Raw genomic sequence first — 13,794 nt, 5'->3', positions numbered from 1 at the left:
CTTTTGAGTTTCCCTGGTCATTTTGTTCACTTTTGCTAGTCAATTAAGCAGATTTCATAAAGCATAATGCCCCAACTATTGTTCATTGCAACTTTGCGACTCATTACAACTTTGCAACTTATTGTTGAGTAATTTTATTAAACCCAGTTACAACATCAAAAGAACATAAGACTGCCAGAGACTCATTGCAACTTTGCGACTCTTTGCAACTCATTGTTGAGTAATTTTATCAACCCAGTTACAGCATCCACAGAGCATATCATGTCCAGCATAATCCGCCTTCAGCCACATAGTCTGGAAAGCAGTGACATCTGCATCCATGTAATAAAATAGACCAGCCAATCTGCACAACTTTTTTTAAAAGCCATCCAAGGCATTCCCCATGCTCTACCTGTCTGGGAAGAATGCTTCAAGTAAAATACCATTCTTCATGCTCTGTCTACTACATACCCATCATCAAGCAACTATACTGTAAAGAAATTCTCCGAAAACATGTAAATCCTTCCATACACTATTGTACCATGGTCGGTCAACCAGACTTATTTAGCTTAACTATATACAAAGTACAAACTATACTACATCTTATATTACAGTAGCAGGATACACAAGTCTTATATCCCAATTTGATCCTGATTGGGCCAAACTCTCCTGTCAAAAAAATGGAAGGTTTAAGTCGTTGTGCAACTTTCCCGCAGCATCAATATCCTACTATACCCTCCAACGTGAAAAGAAATAAATACCATCAAAATGCTTCTGTATGAACATACACCTAGTATACCATATTATCAGAGTAGTTAGTTAGTCCAGACCCAACAAGCGTCTCAGATCTTTTGTTGCAGAGGTATCAACTCCAAACTGAAGAGAATTAGAACAAGATCGGACAACAGCAAAGGTGGACTGGGATTTCTCTGGAGCAACGGGTAAAGCTGAATGTACCTTCTCTTCAGAAGGTGACACTGGAGAAGATTCCATGTATTCAACGCTCTTGGAACAATGATTGGCATCAATAAGATCCATTGCGATAGATCTCATCTGCTACATATAGAACTTGGGAAATGGTAAGCTACTTGGAGGTGGACTATTGGAATATGCAGGACCAGCCCATTTCTCCGACTCAAAAACAGGAGAAGCAAAGTCACTGCTAGAGGGATTTCCAACTTTTGTGTCATCCACACCATCAAAAGAAGATACATATTGGAACTCTTTCAACATCTTTGGCGACTCATTCCCTATCGCCTCGGATGCTTTCACCCCTGAAGAGACAGACTGCAAGATTCCGGATCCTTCCTTTGGAAGAACACTTGGGTTTGGCCCTAAAGGATCTGTTGATATTATTAAATCATCTATCAATTCAGTGAGGTTGACATCCTCACAACCTGTTCGCCTGGCGGCTTGATTTGTTTTGCTCTCATCGCCACAGACCTTTGCAACTGTTTTAGATGCCCAGCCGGATTTGTTTCGCTTCAGGCTAGACAACCTGTATTCTACATTATTTACAATAACCCTGTCGCTTGAATGACCAGTTTTTTGTCTGGCCTGGCTCTTTTTGTCGGGATCCTTCCCCACAACATTCTTTATTGTTTCCCCACGTTTCAATATTGTGATCTTCTCCGTGACAAGGTGTTATAGACATTTTTGTGCCTTACAGCATGAAGCATGAAATGTCCATAATCTAAGGGATCCAAAGTCCCTAAACATGTTGTTCCTACCCCTAGGGGAACAAGGTCAGCAAACCACAGCAATCCAAACAAGTTCTCCACTGAAAATTACTCAAAAACAAGGCAATTTTGGATCATGTCAACTGCTCCACTGAGCATCTGCGCTGAATGTCAACTGCTCCATGGACCACCTGCGTTGAATGTCAACTCCAACAAAGGCTACCTGCGCTGAGTGAGTTTTGACATGCGGAAGTCTCATTCCTCAATGAGTCAATGCCCAGGAAGCTTCCAAAATGACACTTGGATCAAGGAATTCGACTGGTGATGAGTAAGAGGTTCTAGATCTCCAAGTGGAAGCAAGAACCTCCAAGTGGAATCAAGAACTGAAGAAGAACTGGAGTGGGAGAGGACACTAGTCACATCTCAGGCTGACTCATCCTCTCTCCAAACTCCTATATATGGATCTCTCTCCCATGAGATCCAGGGGCTGGAATCTGGTGAATGTAAAGAATTGCTGTTGGTTTGAGTTTAGAACTATTGGGTGATTTGCTTTGAAGGAGGTGAAGAGGAGATTTCTTTCTGCTGGGAAGGTGATGCTGGATTGGGCCTCTTATGGTTGTATCACTTCCTGAACCTTACTTCTTCCATTAATAAAGCATTTGAGGTTCTTCTATATGCATGTGTCTCAATGGTGTATTGTTATACTTGTGTATTTGATTTATTCTAATCCTTGAATCAATTATGAATGTATGCTTCTTGTAGTTTCCCTCTCTTGCCATTTTGCAGGATCTTGGTGTAGCTGGGCCAGTGAAAGAGCAAGGAGCTGGGGGCAAGCAGCAAGGAGAGAAGATTGGATCAACCATTAGCGAAAGACATCGGTTAGTGGATCTCTTTCTCCCCTCTTTTACATCTCATAAAGAAGTAATCTTAGATAGCTTTGCTTTGATTGTTGCTAAGGAACTATCACCCTTAGAGTGGGATAGGGTCATTCCGTATTGGATACTTTTCCCAACAACAAACTGGCGACTCCACTGGGGATCGTATCTTGTTGGTTGTTTGTGTTTTTGCTATTCATTTCCTAAACACAGGGAGTACCGAATCGAACTGCATTTGGATCTTTCAAATGCAAAGTAGAGGGCAGCTACTCTAGCTCAGTTTCTGGGCATGTTTATGATTTGAAGAGCTGATCCACAAGGACTATGAACAACTCTTAGTGATAGCTTTTCATCCTCCTTTGAATCATCCTTTAGTGTGTACTTGATTGGTAGCTTTGATTTGGCCAAAAACTGTTGATTTTTGAGCAATCTGTGACCCAGAACCTAAGAGAAACGAGAGTTTCTCCTTCAGCGCAACTGCTGTGAAGGCAGTCTGCATTTCAACGCAGGTCCCGTGAAGGCTACCTGCGCTGAATGTCAAACTGACAGTGTTGAGGTTGCGCTGAACCAGTTAGGCCTTGTGCAACTGGGGTTCTCTGCTTTCTGTTGCCCTGTTTTCATCCCTGTTTTTGCAGCCTGTTATCAGTCAATGTACCTATCTGAAACCACCTTTCTTTGCCACTATTCCGCCTCGGTTGTATAAAGAAACTGTATTTGTTCTTTGTGTATTTCTTACATCATTTGCAGTTTCCCATAACGAAAGTGAACTAGTCTTGCTGTGGCCTCTTAGATCTAGACCTGTGATAAGTGTCGTTCTGATCTTAAGAGTTAGTTTGTTTGCTGTTCATAGCTGATTGAGCTTTTGCTTTCGTCATATGGTTTGAATTTATGTATTTCTAGTGTTGAAACAAGTAAATCTTAAGGTGTCTTTTGATTTTGGACAAAAGCTTGTTTGCTTTCACTTGAAATCGAATTCAAAGTTATACAACAGCTTTCTTTTGTAGTACATCAACATTAAGAAAGAGAAAAGAAATACCTGCATTGTGCATGTGCATTTTGACAGCTTGCATGTTGGATTTAGGAAGAGTGCATTAGAGTGTGCTGATTGCTCTTTGAGAAAAGATAGTCGCTCTCTTTTCCCTTAGTAGCTAGGATTTTCAAAGTTGAAAGATTATAAAGCTTGCTTATCATCTTAGACTGCATTTAGGAATTTGTACCAATACATCTCGTGGTGATCTTGAAAGACAAACTTTAAAAAGATCAACTTAAAATATATTGAATGAACCTAACAACGCTTTGTAACATAACGCACAACATAGAGGTCTAGGCTAGAGACGTGTTCCGGCGTCGTTAAGCCTAGTGACTGTCGATCTCTAAGAAGGTGGGTGATTCCTCCTCAGAGACGGTAGTGCTAGTACGGATTTGTGCTCCCACGTACCGTCGCGTATATATTGGGAGACCCCTATAGGCATATATCCTTTATCCTTAGGAAGTCGTGTCGGCCGCCCTACTGATCGCAATGCAGTGAACACAGCATTCACGAAGATCGACCACCCGTACCGTAAAAAGTATTCTGTGGTTTTGCGAAAAGTTTGGCACCCTCTGCCTAGATCTCCAGAGCAGTTTCTTTTGGCCTTTTTTAGACTCTATAACAGAAAAAGTCCATCCGAGCATTTGTCACTTCGGGCTTGTTAAAACATCGAAGGAGACTAGAGTCATCTTTAGCTTTTTCTCGACTCTTTAAAACTGAAAAAGCAAGTTGTGTCTAAAGCGTCGTTAACAATTAATTTTAAACGGAACAATCACCCTTTATTCCTGCGTTGATCTTCGAAGTTAGTCTACCTTCATCACAAAGTTCTTGTAGAATCGCTAGGAAATCTTTTGGATAGACTAAATATGTCTGAACAACCGTCAACATCCAGGACTGTGTCATCCGACACAGCGGTGGCAGAGCCTCCTGCTGCTACTCCAACGATGTTCGCTGGTATACCATCTGTCCCGGCAAATTGTCAACAACAAGCTGGAGTCCAATCAGAGACTGTTTCGACGACATGGTTAGTTCCTATTTCTTCATCCGGATTATCATCTGGTATTTCTTATGTTGAAACTCAACAACTTGATCCAATGTGTCTTCAAAGGCCAATCTACCCTTTAAGCACTGGATTGCCACCATATGGAGGGCAGTATGCCTTTTCATTGTTCCCCCCCGGAGAACAACCATATGGGAGTTTACAACAAAGTTCAGGTCAAACTGGAATTACATCCAGCGGATGGGTACCAATACTGCCTCAGCAACCAAGGGTTGCATATTCAATGTAACCAGTCTACCCTGTGTCGAATGTTGCCACTATACCTGGTATGTTGATTGCATCGCAAGTACAAGCGCTACCTGTTGTATGTCAACCCCAAGTTTCTCAGGTTGCCATACAACAGCCTCTTGTCTCGACAACTCAATCACAACCTCCGGTTAGTGCCTCCTTATCTGGAGCGGCTCAGGCTCAAACAAGTACTATGAATCCTCATCTTGGTCAATCATCCAGTATTGGACAACAGCAAATGGTCCAACAACCGGAGCTGGTTCAAACTCAACAACCGCAATTCCAGCAATCATATCAAGGACCCGAGCAACAAGTCTTTGTAAGTAATGGGAAACCGTATAATAACGGTTATGCCCATCAAACTTGTCAAAGTTGCCAACATCAAATACATTATGCTGGTATGCAAAGACCCACTGCTCAGGCGATTCCATCTTATCCTGGGTATGCTCCGCCTAACCTGAATCAACAGTTGCCCTTTGTAGCAACTCTAGAATTACCAGATCTAAACCGGCTGACGAATGATCCAATTGCTTATGCCCTTTGGTGGCCAGCGATTCCGCATAAACTTCCATCGGACATTCCTAAATTCAATGGAAATCCAGGTGAAGACCCATCGAATCACATCATGACTTTTCATCTGTGGTGTTCGTCGAACACCCTGAACAATGATTCGATAAGGCTTCGCCTTTTTCAGAGGACGTTGACGGGTCCAGCGGCTAAATGGTATATTGAATTACCTAGAGCCTCTTTCGACAATTTCAGTTCCCTAGCCACAACTTTATTAACCCATTTTCAATTACCGATAAGGTATGAAACTGGAACGGAAATCTTAACCAACTTCAAGCAGACGACGGCCACACATATATCCGATCATATACATGAGTGGCGTCGTCGTCGCAGGATGGTAAAGACTTACGTTCCTGATCAGCTGTTAGCTGAATGGTTTATAAAGTCGTTACTTCCTGCCATAACGGAAGATGTGGCCAAGGGGGGAGTCGTAACGGAGGAGCAAGTTATTGCTCGTGCACAATATCTAGACTTAGTATATACTTAGTCCGGCACGCTCTATGATAAAATACCTGACGCCCCTAGACCGAAATTTTCAATTCCTCCTCCTAAATCAAATAGTGACTCTCATGCCGGCGATGGCGTGATTGGCGCAACAGACATGAAATCGACAAAGGCTATATCTAAAAAGGCCCGTAAGATTTCCGGTCGAAATGCAAATGAGGAACTTCTTGCCTTGGAAGTAAGTGTCATGTCGGACGACAAAGGCAAACGACTGAAGCAACCAGGGGGCAAGAAGAAAAAGAAAGGGAGAAAAAGGAAACCCCCTACGGGGTGTCATATATGCGATGAGGATCATTGGACAGCAGATTGTCCATTCAAAGCTGAGCTTAAAAGATTATTTAAGAGTTCGAAAACCTCAGCTGTGTTGACTGATCCGTTTCCAAGCCCGAGGACCGAACTAGTTGCTAATCAAAATGCTTCCCGATCCCAAGTGCTTATGTTGTCTGTATCAAAGCAGCAAAATGATGCTTTGACGAGGAATAAGGATTACAGGAATCCAAAGCTGTCGAACAACAAGGCTAATGAACAACCTAGTAGTTCGACATCAACTTTGACCGAAGTTGTGCCACCCATCGTCCCTGAGCCAATGATAAAGTCGCAAAAGGGAGTAGTACACAAATCGACATTTAATCCTTGTGCGAAAATAGCACAGATAGAGGACCTGGCCCAATCGCCGTCCGTTATGTCGACACTTGAGGTACCGCAAAATTGCTTCTCCCAAGAGCAAACTTTATTATCAGCAATAGGTGGAATTGACCCAATGGATTCCAATCTTGTGGCCTTTGATCATAAAGGATATGACCCTCAGTTACCAGCTCAACTAGCTTTCCTTATTCAAGTGAAAGCCCTCAACAAAACTGTTCATCGAACAATTATTGATGAGGGGGCATCTACATGCATTATGTCGATGAGTTGCTGGAAAACTTTAGGATCTCCAACCTTGTCGAGGTCTGCGACGACGTTAAAAGCATTCGACGGAAGGACATATACCCCATATGGTATACTAAATAACTTGAAAGTTGAACTAGAGGGAAAAACGGTAGAAATAGATGTTGAAGTCATCGATGGGAATCTTGATTACAACATCCTACTAGGAAGACCATGGATATATGCCATGGCAGCTGTTGTGTCGACCTATTTTAGGAAGATTGCATTTCCCTTCCAAGGAGGAATTACGATCGTTGACCAACAAACTTTTCTCCCCAACAGTTCGCAAGTTACGGGAAGCATTCCAATGATCCATGGAAGGAATCATTCGCTCCAAAATATCGGAGTAGGTCTCCTAAAAGACCCTGCCTTAATGGGTACTTTTGCCCTACCGCCTCCGAGTAATCTGGCGGAAGTGGCCACAGTGGAATATGAAACCTTATACATCTAATGGATTTGGAAGCCGAGGACGGTTCTTATCTTGTGTCAACCTCATTAAAAAATGAAACAAATCCCCTTTCTCAAAGGTAAACCTTCATTCCAACCACCGAGTTGAATGCAATGAAGCTTGGGGGGCGTGCACCTCGATTTGCGTTATTATGCTGGGGGCATGCAAACTTATCACCGAGCAGTTTTAGCACATAGTTCATGCTCGTTAAAAAATAAACATAAGATTGAGCAGTTTTAGCGAGAGTTCATGCTTGTTAAAAAATAAATGCACCTGTGAGCAAGATTCCCCCCAGAGTTCAAGCTCATCCAGAAAAAATGAACCGTTAAATAACCATTTGAGACCGTAAATTCATCAGCCATAAAAGCCTTGGTCGTGTTTGCATTGTCACCTCCACTTTTCATTTGGCCGATCATTCACCTCCACCTGATCGTTTACCTATTTTGAGGAACAGCTGCGAAGAGTGATTTCACCTAGCCATCCTTGTGACACTGCCGTGATTGGAAAATTCCAACCTGTACCTGGAATCTGCTGCTATCCCTGTTTATCACTCGTTCCTCAAAATACGAGTCTTCTTTGAGCTCTTTTCTTCTGACTCGTAAAATATGAAAAGTTTGCCGAGTTTTGGCCTTCTAGCTCGTTAAAATGACCGGAAGAGCTATCCCTCCTCTAGATTTTAATCTTTTTGGACCTGAGGGATTATTGCACAAAAAGATCGAGCGCTTGTCTGGTTCGGCTCGATAAAACTATCGAACATTCATCCCTTCTATATTGTTTTATGCTTTTTCGGACTTAAGGGATTAGATGACGAAAAAGGACCTTTGGAGTTAACTTTACGTACCTTTTCAGACTCTCTAAAAATGAAAAGGACCGAGTTGTCTTTGTCGCTAGACTCGTTAAAATGCATTAAATAGCGACAAACTTGTCTTTAGACGAGAACGAGTTTCCCTATCGCTAGGCTCGTTAAAACATAGCGATGGGCTTGCCCGAAGGGCAGGTTATAGAACAAGCATATGTTATCCTCCTCAAGCTTGACAAAAATAAAGAGGTACTGGTCAGAAATGACTGGGGAAAAATTGGGAGAACCTCAAAGCTTTAATGGTAGCGAGTCGCTCTTGAACATGACACTTTTCCTCCGTACCACATCGGGTTGGGTTGTTTCATTCACCGGTCTCATCACCATGGTCTCGCCAAACCATCCACATTTGGGGTAATGCTACCGATCCATCGCATCAGTGTCGTTATATGTTCAAGAGATGTTGTTCAGAAAGAGTCAACCGTGTCCCATCCACTACCATACATCATCTTTCATCCTTTCATGACCGCCACCCTGAATCATATTTCACAGATCGTTTTCACCTTCATCACAATCATTAGCTCCTTTCCGTGTCACTGATGTGGGATTCATTAAGGCCCTCCTTTGACGGATCGCTTCTTGTCGACTTCAGCTCATTATCCAAGAAGTTGATCTAGGAACAACCCCCTCAGTACTTTGAAGCTTGCATGCCTCAATGGCAAGTTTCTCACTTCCGGCGACAGGTATACATCAATGACCTTCGACCGAAAGATTTTGCATGGTGTTTGACACCAAGTCCTTTATTCACACCACGTGGATTGTACTTCCGTACCTTGAGGGTCATCATCATTATAGGTGATTCCTCTCACGCTTGTTAACAGTTTACATCATTGACTGGTAATCAAGCGATGTCTTTCCATGTTCGACTCCAAGAAATTCTCACATGGATCGACTTGTACTTAGAGTGAAGATTGGACGAGTTTGAAGACCCCGGATCTAGTTTCATCCATCCGGGCTGCGATATATATTCAGGAAATAAAGACATTAACATGTGCAGCAGATGATCATCCTACTCAAAGGATGATAATTTCAAAAGAGAATTATTAGTCTACCATCAGACGATTGTCTGTTCTATGTACAGAAAAATGTATTTATAAAGCTGAGCATGGGAATTCCCACCTCAGCTAGATCATGAAAGCAGTATGAAAAATAATGTATTGTATTGTATCTTATTACAGGTCACCTCTCAGCGATTGAATGAACTTCGGATCCTCCTGATAAAGCATTTCACCCGATAAACGACCTCATACTTTAGGGGGAAACTGTTATAGACATTTTTGTGCCTTACAGCATGAAGCATGAAATGTCCATAATCTAAGGGATCCAAAGTCCCTAAACATGTTGTTCCTACCCCTAGGGGAACAAGGTCAGCAAACCACAGCAATCCAAACAAGTTCTCCACTGAAAATTACTCAAAAACAAGGCAATTTTGGATCATGTCAACTGCTCCACTGAGCATCTGTGCTGAATGTCAACTGCTCCATGGACCACCTGCGTTGAATGTCAACTCCAACAAAGGCTACCTGCGCTGAGTGAGTTTTGACATGCGGAAGTCTCATTCCTCAATGAGTCAATGCCCAGGAAGCTTCCAAAATGACACTTGGATCAAGGAATTCGACTGGTGATGAGTAAGAGGTTCTAGATCTCCAAGTGGAAGCAAGAACCTCCAAGTGGAATCAAGAACTGAAGAAGAACTGGAGTGGGAGAGGACACTAGTCACATCTCAGGCTGACTCATCCTCTCTCCAAACTCCTATATATGGATCTCTCTCCCATGAGATCCAGGGGCTGGAATCTGGTGAATGTAAAGAATTGCTGTTGGTTTGAGTTTAGAACTATTGGGTGATTTGCTTTGAAGGAGGTGAAGAGGAGATTTCTTTCTGCTGGGAAGGTGATGCTGGATTGGGCCTCTTATGGTTGTATCACTTCCTGAACCTTACTTCTTCCATTAATAAAGCATTTGAGGTTCTTCTATATGCATGTGTCTCAATGGTGTATTGTTATACTTGTGTATTTGATTTATTCTAATCCTTGAATCAATTATGAATGTATGCTTCTTGTAGTTTCCCTCTCTTGCCATTTTGCAGGATCTTGGTGTAGCTGGGCTAGTGAAAGAGCAAGGAGCTGGGGGCAAGCAGCAAGGAGAGAAGATTGGATCAACCATTAGCGAAAGACATCGGTTAGTGGATCTCTTTCTCCCCTCTTTTACATCTCATAAAGAAGTAATCTTAGATAGCTTTGCTTTGATTGTTGCTAAGGAACTATCACCCTTAGAGTGGGATAGGGTCATTCCGTATTGGATACTTTTCCCAACAACACAAGGTTCTTGTTCTGTTGGCCACCTCTCCTCCCTTTTGCTTCAGTATGAACAATATTTCCCATTGTAAGCTTTGGATCATGAAAATACTGCCTTGTCAAAACCGAATGTTGCAGAGAATAGCCAAACCTCTGGCCTGATGAATTTGTGGAAGAATAAGAATAAAATGGGCGTTGACCATAGAAAATAGAAAAAGAATCTCCAAGCAAAGCTCCATCTACATCGAACTTTGGAGTTGTGCTATGCGGCCGCTTCAGAAAAGAAATATTCTCCGAGTCTACACCGGCTCGGTAACTCGGAGAAGGCCATAACCTGCAACACTTTCCAGAATTAACCGCATTGGAAGCCACATAATTTTGCAACCACTTGGGATCTGTTTTCATTCTATCAATATCAGGGCTGCTCCCTGAAATTCTATGGCTGTGTACAGTGCTGTTCTCTGATCGTAGAGAATTGACACGATGGTAAGCCTTCCGAGTTGAATGCCTATTCTTGTTTGCTTTATAAGAGGCCAAATAATCCTGGGCAGGTAAGATGGCAGTTCCCATGGTTCTGCACAATAGCCCCCTAACAAAGCAAAGTAAACTACCCTTATTCCAGCTAAAACTCTACTCTTTTCTCCAAACAAAACCCCTTAATCTAAAAAAATAAACGACAAAACAATCTAAAGTCGGCAAAGGGTATGAACAGAAAAAAATGGCATCCCTCTATACCCAATGGCATAAATTGACGAGGTTAAGAACTGAAACATCAAATCTCTAAATTTTATGTAAAAATTGTCTCAGAAAAACACTGAAATAGATGGATCTGGCAATCTCTGTTATTGCTCCACCAAAACAGACAACAATAAAAAACTTCAAAGATCTTCAAGTAAAATCGAGGGGACCAAGAAATCGAACCACTTTCGAGGCCTAGAAATGTTAATCCTATCAATAGACCACCCAATACTTTACATTTCCCTGCCAGAATAACCCGAAGCCTTGAAAGATCTTTGGCTTCAGATTTCTAGACAACCCAACTAAAGATACATCCACAAGGCCTTTATATTCAAATTACCCACTTCATTACGGCTCTCAATGAAGTTACCCCTAAAATATGCAGGAATATACAAATCCCCAAACCAAAAAATACCCTCTACAGAAACTAAGATATCAAAAATACCCACAACAGGCATATGCAGAACCAGTGGAAACTGCCGAGATATTCTCACATACACTTTATAACAGACAACTCTATCGGCCCTCGAATTTCCCAAACGCCGATAAGCCCAACAACCCTCTCCACAGCCCAAACTAATTCAAACTCTGGATATCTTCATAATTCTTCAATACAAAGCATTTGGGCACCCAACCATTGGGAAATTAAATCTTTAAGATCCACTAAAAGCTTAGAAGCCCACAAGAACCCTAACATACATAAAACTTTCAAGGTTTGAAGCACTTACTCGTATTTAATTTGCAGTGCGGACCTGTGCAAATATTTCTTTCTGTGAAGATCAGACTCTCTGTATCTCTTCCATGACTTTCAATACCCTTCCTTACAAATCAATGAGCCACGCGACCTGTATATATAGCCCCTGTAATCTTTGAGCTATAATTGAACAGATTAACCACCAATCATATGAATAGTTTCAGTCCTTTCAGGATGCAATCCCTGCACCAAATGAAAATTGCGACTGTTTACACATCGATCGACATATATGTATTTTATCTCTTTTGGCTTTGTTTACAGCTCTTGTTTTAGCTGTCAGTGTTTGTTTAGCTGAAATTCATGGACAATCTTGACTATGTATTTGTCTGATATTTATTGTTATTACTCGCTCTCAGCGGTGTAGCAAACTACTGGATTGGGACGGCTATGCACTTTTCTGTTACTCTGCTAGTCCACTTTTTTTTTAACTCACTCATAGACCAAAACAAAATCAAAATCCTTGCCATAGTAGAGCACATCAATCATCCGTTCAAATTTCTACAGTAATAAACAAAGCTAAGTAGATCACATTTCCTCTAAATGCTGGAAGCAGAGCATAAAGCATAAGACTGAAAACAGGCCATTTCTGGCGCTTGTCAACTTCTCCATATTCAGAGCTAAACTTGCAACTTGCTACATAGTATGATGAGGCAAAATCCCAAGATTTTATTCTCAGAAACTATACATACAAATATATACCCGGTATGAAGTCAATCTACAAAAAAAACAAAGAAAATCCAATTAACTTCGGTTCAAAATAAAAGATGGACAGATTCCATTTACCTTTGAGCAATCTCCAAAAAGCAGAAGCCTTCTACTCTGCACCCAGTAGTCTGGCCAAACCAGGTTCGATGAGAGGTCAATACGTAAACAATAAAAAATGAATAAAACAACAAAAAAGAAGTAGGGTAACCCCAAACTGTACAGTTTCCGGTCTGAAGCAAAGAATTCCCTCCTACAACAAATAATACCCTCCTCTGCAGCGAACGCTTCATATCCCGCGCGGACGAGAATTCCCTCCTACAGCAAATAATACCCTCCTCTGCAGCGAACGCTTGATATCCCGTGCGGACGAGTTGGTTAGGGTAACAGGCGGCTGATTAATTAATTTTCATTAAATAATCTTACATTAAAAGGTTTTTAAAAATTGAACGGCAGAACATTGTTTAATCGTCTAACAATAGATCTGACGGTTAGGATTAGGACAGGAAGGCAGCTGGGGGAGTTGATTTCAGAGGGGAACGCCTTACGGCGTAATTACAATGTATTACATCTCCTTAAATACATTTCATCTTTACAAAAACCATGGTCCATATACCATGGATCCACAAAACAAGGACTAATACCTGATACCCGTTTTATCCATCCCCAAAGCCCTAAAAGTCATCACAATGAATATATCTTCACCAGCTCCACGCAGTCCGCTCCTTCTTTTGAGGGGTCTTTTACCCAAAACTTGGACCAAGTTGGGCCATTCCCAACAATCCAAAGGGGTGTGACCATTTGATTTTGGATCTTCAATTCGATGACTTTAAAATGAATTGCATAAATAGCATAAAATAGCCACAAGTGTAACACACATGAAGATATGGAAATACGGAAAAATTCACCAGAACTTGATAACGAAGTTCACCTAGTGTGGGATATGTCTTTTGTCTCCACTAAAATGCGTAGCCACTTCATTAGCAACTCTTCAATAATACTCTTCTTTGTCAATACAAGGATTGAACTCTCACTCATGTGGCATTGTCTCTCCTACAAAGAGATGTTCTCCTTCGACAATAAAGATTGAATGAATTATCACAAACAGGTGGAATAAATGGTTTTCCCTTTTTCCCAAATCAAAGGGGTCGAA

General features: G+C 41.6%; 1 long non-coding RNA gene across 1 annotated transcript; it reads left to right on the top strand.

Annotated features, from left to right (window-relative positions):
• The first annotated feature begins 888 nt into the window (after positions 1 to 888).
• On the top strand, positions 889 to 11,121 carry LOC149243533 (uncharacterized). Its single transcript, XR_016246698.1, has 2 exons — positions 889 to 1,620; positions 10,475 to 11,121. It is a non-coding gene; the product is annotated as an uncharacterized LOC149243533 (long non-coding RNA).
• The last annotated feature ends 2,673 nt before the right edge of the window (positions 11,122 to 13,794 follow it).

This window comes from Pinus tabuliformis, chromosome 8, assembly GCF_031772625.1.
Source record: "Pinus tabuliformis cultivar Carrire ecotype Pingquan chromosome 8, CPIR1, whole genome shotgun sequence".
Classification (NCBI taxonomy): Eukaryota; Viridiplantae; Streptophyta; class Pinopsida; order Pinales; family Pinaceae; genus Pinus; species Pinus tabuliformis.
Note: the sequence above shows the minus strand (reverse complement) of the source record. Positions and strands in the feature narration are given on the sequence as shown.